Consider the following 7,455-nt stretch of genomic DNA (forward strand, 5'->3'; position numbering starts at 1 on the left):
AGATGACTGCACAGAAGCTTCCTTCCTACCCTTGGATACTGTGGAAAAATTAAGATAAGACTCGAGCACGTGAATGTGTCCAGGACACAAAGCCAGTTACTGAAGCTTGAGGACCCAGCGCGGACCACACTGCTTTTTTTTTTTTTTTTTTTTTTTCGGTACTGGGGATGGAACCCAGGAACATTCTACCTCCAAGCTATACCGCCAGCCCTATTTTTTTCATATTCTTTATTTTGAAACTAAGTTGCGGAGGGCCTCACTAAGTAGCTGAGGCTGCCGAGATCCTCCTGTCTCAGCCTCCTGAGTGCTGGGATGACAAGTGTGCAACACCACGCCATGCTTGTAGTTGGCTTTTGATGCCAAGCCAGTTGGGACTGCCAGAGGCTTAAAGACATTAGTTCTTTTTCCCATTAATAATAAGTAATACAGACCGAGGGGAGATACAGGGCCTGGAACAACAGCTATTGAAGAATTTCCTGCTGTGCCTGACATTTCTTCAAACATCTCGCTTTCATCTTTCCCTTATTTAAAGATAATAGCTGGAGCTGGGCATGGCAGGGCATGTAATCCCAGTACTTGGGAGGCTGACACCGGATTGAAGGGCCGTGGCCCGCCTCAGCAATTTGGTGAGGCTCTCTGCAACTTAGTAAGACCTTGTTTCAGAATAAAATAAGGCTGGGGTGTAGCTCAGAGGTAGAATGTCCCTCTGTGTCTGAAAGTACTCTCAGCACTATAAAAATACCGTTCAGTAGATACCCAATACCCCCTCCCACCAATAGACATTACCTGGAAGCTGTAATCCCAATAGATATTACCTGTAATCCCAGTACAGGTAGAATAATCTGTCATGGACGCCCAAAGAAGAAATAGGTGAGTAGGAGATATCTCCGATGAAAATAACTTGTGATTTGCTGCGTGCAATATGGGGTGGGCTGAGAAGCACACAGGTAAAACGCACAGTCAATCCAAACCTGCTGCGCGTCCGGCAGTGCCGAGGGGCCAGGCCAGGAGACGCCTGCGTCCAAGGGACCCCCGAAGGCCACTCGCTGGTGCAGAGGCGATGCTGCGCAGGGCCGGGCGCGAGCGGCAGCTCTGGGGCACAGTGTGGCCGTCCTGCCCTGCTGCAGCCGCTGTGGCCAGCTCCTGAGGAGTTTCTCCTGGATAACCCTCGGGAGGCTGCCTCCAGTCCAACAGTTCCACCAAGTGTTTCCCAAGAATATTTGATCCAGGACTCAATGGTAATAAGCCACTTAGTTGTTTGTTTGTTTTGTTTTGTTTTGTTTTTTGGTACTGGGGGTGAAACCCAGGGGCTTTTTGCCTTTGGGCTATACCCCCAGACCTATTTTATATTTTATTTGGAAACAAGGTCTCACTAAGTAGCTGAGGCTGGCTTCGAACTTGCACGATCCTCCTGTCTCAGCCTCCCAAGTGTGGGGACTACAAGCCTGTGCCACCATGCCTGGCAAGCCACTTAGCTTTAAGAGAAGAAAATAGTTCAGAATCATTACACTGATTATTGTTGGATTTTTTAAAATACTCATTACCTCCAGGTAAACTCTGCTACATAGATTGATTTCTTTTTGTGTATGTACCTGGTGCTGGAGATTGAACCCAGGGCACATCTACCTCTGAGCTATACCCATTTTTATTTCTTATTTTGGAACAGGATCTTCTCACTAAGTTGTTGAGGGCCTTACTAAGTGGCTGAGGCTGGCCTTGTATCTGCAGTTCTCCTGTCTCTGCCTCCTAAGTCCTGGGATTATGAGCATGAGCCACCACGCCTGGCTCCAGCTCTTGCTTTATTTTTTAATTTTTATTTATTATTATTATTATTTTTATTTATTTATTTTTTGCTGTACTGGGGATTGAACCCAGGGGCATTTACCTTCAAACTACACACCTTCAGCCCTGTTTTTTATTCTCTATTTTGAAACAGGGTCTCACAAGGTTGCCAAGGCTGGCCTCAACCTACGGTCCTCCTGTCTCAGCCTCCCAAGCATGGGATTACAAGTGTGTGCCACCACGCCAGGCCCCGCTCCTGAATTATAATCCTGCTTCTGCCTCTTTTTACCTCCGTCGTCCTTTTGTAAGCCACTTTCTCTTCTGGCAGATGCATTTCTTTCCTAATTAAGGGGAGTTGGATCAGATAATGCCTAGCAATCCGCACTGGAGTGGAATTTAAAGTCCAGTCCTCTTGGTCATAAAAACTGGATATAGTATGGACTCCTGCGGCCACGTACCTCATAAGACGATCGCACGTGACACCCACCTGCCTTCTCTGCGGTCTATTTCAGCCTCTTACAGGCACTCCTAGGTGGTGTCAGCTCCGCGGGGCATCACGCCCATTGTGGGGGCACAGAGACACCTCCTGAAGGACTGCATGAACTTTACAAGGGTGTGGAAAACACCGAGGGCAAGAAGCTGGCATTTTACAGGGTGTGTTCATGATTTCGCAGCATTTCTAAACATACCCTGGGCTACGGAATTCTCGAGTGTGGGAGGAGTGGCGAGTTAGGTCAGCATGGTCTCCCGAGAGAATGAATTCCTTTCCTAGGATGCTGTCAGCATGAAAGTCAGACTCTACCCCACCCTGCCTGTCTGTCCACAGCCTGCTGGACACGGAGCTCTGACCCCTGGCCCAGCCTTGTCTTGAACCCAGCCCCAAGCAGAGCCAGACTCTGTTGCTCATCCACCCTGCGGGGAAATGAGGCTGTTAGTCCTCAGGGCCTGGGGGCCACTCCTCTAGAGCAGTCCGCCAGAACCAGCCCCACTTCACTGGTCCTGATAAGAAAGTGGGGGCAGGCTCAAATTACCCGACACAGCACAGGGCAAAACAAGCAAGCAAGTAGCTCTTTTAGTTGTTAAGTATATGTTTTTCTAAAATTAAAATAACGTCCATTTTAGTACATTTAGAAAATATCCCCCAAAGACATCCAAAATAATACTTTAAAAAAATCACCATAATTATCTGGACCTGTAATCCTAGTCCTAGGGAGACTGAGACAGGAGGATCACAGGTTCACATCCAGCCTCAGCAACATTGTGAGACCCTGTTTCAAATAAAATAAAATAGGACTGGGGCTGTAGCCCAGAGGTAGAACACCCCCTGGGTTCAATTTCCAGTACGGGGGGAAAAATCACCATATCCATTTTCCTAAAAGACAAAAAATAAAAGCTACTTTTATTGACTTCCTGAATTTTTCAATTTCCTCACAGAATTGCCTTTTTTTTTTTTTTTAGGTACTGGGGATGGAACCCAGGGGCATTCTACCTCTGAGCTTCATACATCCCCAGCCCCCAGCTCTGTTTTTTATTCTTTATTTTGAAACAGGGTCTCACTGAGTTTTGGAGGGCCTCACTAAGTGCAGAGGCTGTGCTCACACCTGCAGTCCTCAGTACTGGGATTTCAAGTGAGTGCCACCACGCCCTGCTCACAAGGACCCACTTCACACAGGTCTACTTGCGTCCCAAGTGATTCTGTGTTTTTAACAGAAAACGATCCATTTCACTTCCTTTCCTTTTGTCTCTCTCCTTTACTCGGCTCACATCCACTGAACAGCTGCCGTGGGCTCGGCCTTTCTCGTTTAACTTTCCAGTGCTTTAAGATTTATTGCACGTTTCATCATACTAATTTTGTGGGTCAGGAGACTGAAATTCAGGCAATCTTAGGTAATTTCTTTTCAGGCCCCTCAATGTCCATCTTCCTAGTCTGTCTGTCCATCCATACATGCATCCAACAGATGGGAAGAATTTACCTGCTTTTTTTTCTTCCAGTGCTGGGGATGGAAGCCAGGGGCATACTACCTCCGAGCTGCACCATCAGCCCTACTTTTTATTTTTTTATTTTTGGTAGTACTGGGAGTGGAACCCAAGGACTTTTCTACCTCCGGGCTATACTCCCAGACCTACTTTATACTTTATTTGTAAACAGGGTGTCACTAAGTTGCTGAGCGCCTCACTAAATAGCTGAGGCTGGCTTCGAACCTGCACAATCCTCCTGTTTCATCCTCCCAAGCACAGGGATTACAAGTGTGAGACACCACGCCCAGCATACTTATCTTTAAAAAAAAAAACAACAACAACAAAAAAAAAAAAAACCAAGCTGAGCTGGGCGTGGTGGCGCACGCTTGTAATCCCCACGCTTGGGAGGATGAGGCAGATCCTCCAGGTTGCCAGCCTCAGCTACTCAGCTAGGCTCTCAGCAGCTGACCGGCAGGCGTGGCGCGGCACGGGCCAACCTTTGTGCTGACCGTCACCCCTCCCGGGTCCTCCAGAGCTGTGTGCTCTGCGGGCTCAAGATCTTTAGTGTGTGGGAAACTGTAAAAGTTCCTGACTGAATGGGAAAATCCCTCTTAATTTATAAAGTTACCCCCTGGTTAAGGTAACTTTGATAAGTTAGACCAAAGGATACAAAATTCCTCATGAAAACTAAACATGGAAAAGCCAAGGGTGTGGCGCATGCTGGTAATCCCAGCATTCGGGAGGCTGAGCCGGGAGGTCTGGGTCTCAGACAGCTCCAGCTACTTAGGGAGGCCCTTCGCAACTCAGTCGGACCACGTTTCAAAATGAAGAAAAAGTTGGGCTGGGGATGTACTTGGAGGTAGAATGCCTCTGGGTTCCATCTCCAGTACCAAAAAAAAGGATAGGGAAACAAAAAAATATATAACAGGAAGCATACTAACCAGTTATTAAAATAGAAGACATGAAGCAAATGTCAGAATTTCTCTGAGACGTTAAATGTATGTGACTTAGAGGAGAAGGGAAAAAAAAAACCTTGCAAAATGTAACACAACTTTATTTATTGGTACCAGGAATTGAACCTACGGGCAATTGATCTCTAAGCTACATCCCAGCCCCTTTCATTTTGAAACAGGGTCTCCCCAAGTTGCTGAGGCTGGCCTCTAACCTGCGATCCTCCTGCGTCAGCCTCCCAAGTACTGGGATGACAGGTGTGCACCGCAGCTTTGAAAGTAAAAAGCTCTTAAGCGCTGACAGCACCTCCCGCGGGCCCAGGGGGCTGCATGGACACGATTTTCGCGCTTGCACGCGGCAGTCAGTGGGGCGGGGTCAAGTCCACGGGGCACTGCGCGCCGGTTCGGCTCACCAGCTGCCTCGGGTTAGCTAATACCTTTGCTTACGTTCCTTCTTTCCTATTTAGACGCGCCAGAGGAGACCCGACCGGCTTCACCTGCCCGGGGTTGGGCGGAAGCTGGGCCTGCCAGGTGCCTAGAAATCGCTAGCCCTAGGTCAGAGGGCGGGGCCTCCAAGAGACGCCGGCCCCGCCCTCCAGCCCCGGCCACGCTCAACCACGCCTCTGGCCCCGCCCCTCCGGTGCGTGAGGGGCGCGGCCTCGCGCCGCCGGCACTCCCATTGGGCGCAGGCGAGTGACGCGCGCCGCGGCCCCGCCCACCGCCGCGTCGCTGACGTGGAGGGGCTCCGCGGGCGGTCGGCGCGGCGCAGGGGCGTGGCGCGGGCCGGCGCTCCCTGGGCCCGGCGCCCGGCCCGCATGAGGGTACATAGGCGAGGCCCGGGCGAGGAGCCGGCGGGCCGCGGAGGAGGTAAGCGGCTCGCGGGCCCGCAGCCCGGCGCCCGCCTCGGGGCAGGCTGGGGCAGGGCCTGGTGGGCGCCGGCCGCCGGGCGGGACGGTCGGGCCGCAGTGGCCCGGGGCAGGAGGAGAGGGAGGGCGAGAGGACGGGTGGGCGAGGGCAAGCCTGCCTGCCTGCCTGCCTGCCACGTTTGGGGGCAGCCGAGCTCCGCGTACCTGGCGAGGGACTGAGCCCAGGGCATGGCACCTTTATTTTATCCCCCCCCCAGCCTTTTTATTTTGAAACAGGGTCTTGCTGATTTGCTGAGGGTCTCTCTAAAGTGCTGAGATTGGCTTCGAACCGCCAGCCCTCCCGTCTCAGCCCCTCCCTACTACTGGGATGATAGGATAGGCGTGGTGGGCGCGGGGTTAGTTCTTTCGTTTTTACTTATTTACTTATGTTTTAATTTTTAATTTATTTTTGGGAGTACTAGGGATGGAACCCAAGGGCATTCTACCTATTTTTTAGTCTTTTTTTAATTAACTATTTTTGTGGTACTGGGGGTGGAACCCAGGGGCTTTTCTACCTCCGGGCTATACTCCCAGACCTATTTTATACTTTATTTGGAAACAGGGTCTCACTAAGTTTCTGAGAGCCTCACTGAGTAGCTGAGGCTGGCTTCGAACTTGTGCGACCCTCCTATCTCAGCCTCCCAAGCACTGGGACTACAAGGGTTCGCTGCCACCACCCCCAGCTAGTCTTTTTACTTATTTATTTATTTTAAATTAAATTAAATTTATTTATTTTTGGTGATACTGGAGGTGGAAGCCAGAGGCTTTCTATCTCCGGGCTACACTCCCGGACCTATTATAAATTTTATTTGGAAACAGGGTCTCACTAAGTTGCTGAGAGCCTCACTAAGTAGCTGAGACAGGCTTTGAACCTGTGTGATCCCCATGTCTCAGCCTCCCAAGTGCGGGGATTACAAGCGTGCACTACCGCCTGACTAGTCTTTTTATTTTTGAAAGAGGGTCTTACTGAGTAGCCGAGGCTCTGCAAACTGTGATCCTCCTTGTCTCAGCCTCCGGAATGCTGGGATTACCATCTTAAGCCACCACATACAACTTGGGTTGGTTCTTTATGCTGACGGGAGAGGGTTTAAATTTCTGCCAGGCGTGGTGGCACAGGCTTGTAATCCCAGTACTTAGGCGACTGAAACAGGAAGATCGGGAAGGTCCAAAACCAGCCTCAGCTACTTAGTGAGACCCTGTTTCTAAATAAAATATAAAATAGGCCTGAGAGTGTAGCCCAAAGTTAGTAGGCCCCTGGGTTCCATCCCCAGTACCACAAAAAAAAAAAAGAAAAGAAAAGAAAAAAAGAAAAAAGAAATTTCTGGGTTTCCCCTCTCTTGGCCAAGAAGAAGGAAGGGATTGGAAAGCTGAGGGCACACGTGCAGAACAGATGGCTTCTTGAGGATTTTATCAAGATTGGCCCGACCCTGTGCTATCATTTATTTGTACGTGGTGTATGAAATCTGAAACTAGGTGTCGGTGATTATAGTACCAAAGTCATTGGAGCACAAACGTTTTAGGACTCTGAGGTGAAATGCGCTGAGTTTGGACCCAAGGGTCTGTAGGAAACTGAAGGCTGTCAGTGTGTTCTTTCACCCTTCCTCCGCCGGCTCACTCAGTGGGGGCTGAAACAGATTTTTAAGCCTCTGCTGCCAAGCATTTGTAGGATTCCGTCGCCAGGAATGGCCTAAGTCCTGGCTTTCAAAAGCTCTAAAAAGGTTTACTTACCCTTTTTTTTCTTTTCTTTTTGGTGGTACTGGGGTTCCTGAAAACCCTTCTACCTCTGGGCTACACTCCAGACCTATTTTCTCTCTATATTTTTTTATTTGGAAACAGGGTCTCTTAAGCCAGCGAGGCTG

The sequence above is a fragment of the Muscardinus avellanarius genome (assembly GCF_963383645.1).
Source record: "Muscardinus avellanarius genome assembly, chromosome: 3".
NCBI lineage: Eukaryota > Metazoa > Chordata > Mammalia > Rodentia > Gliridae > Muscardinus > Muscardinus avellanarius.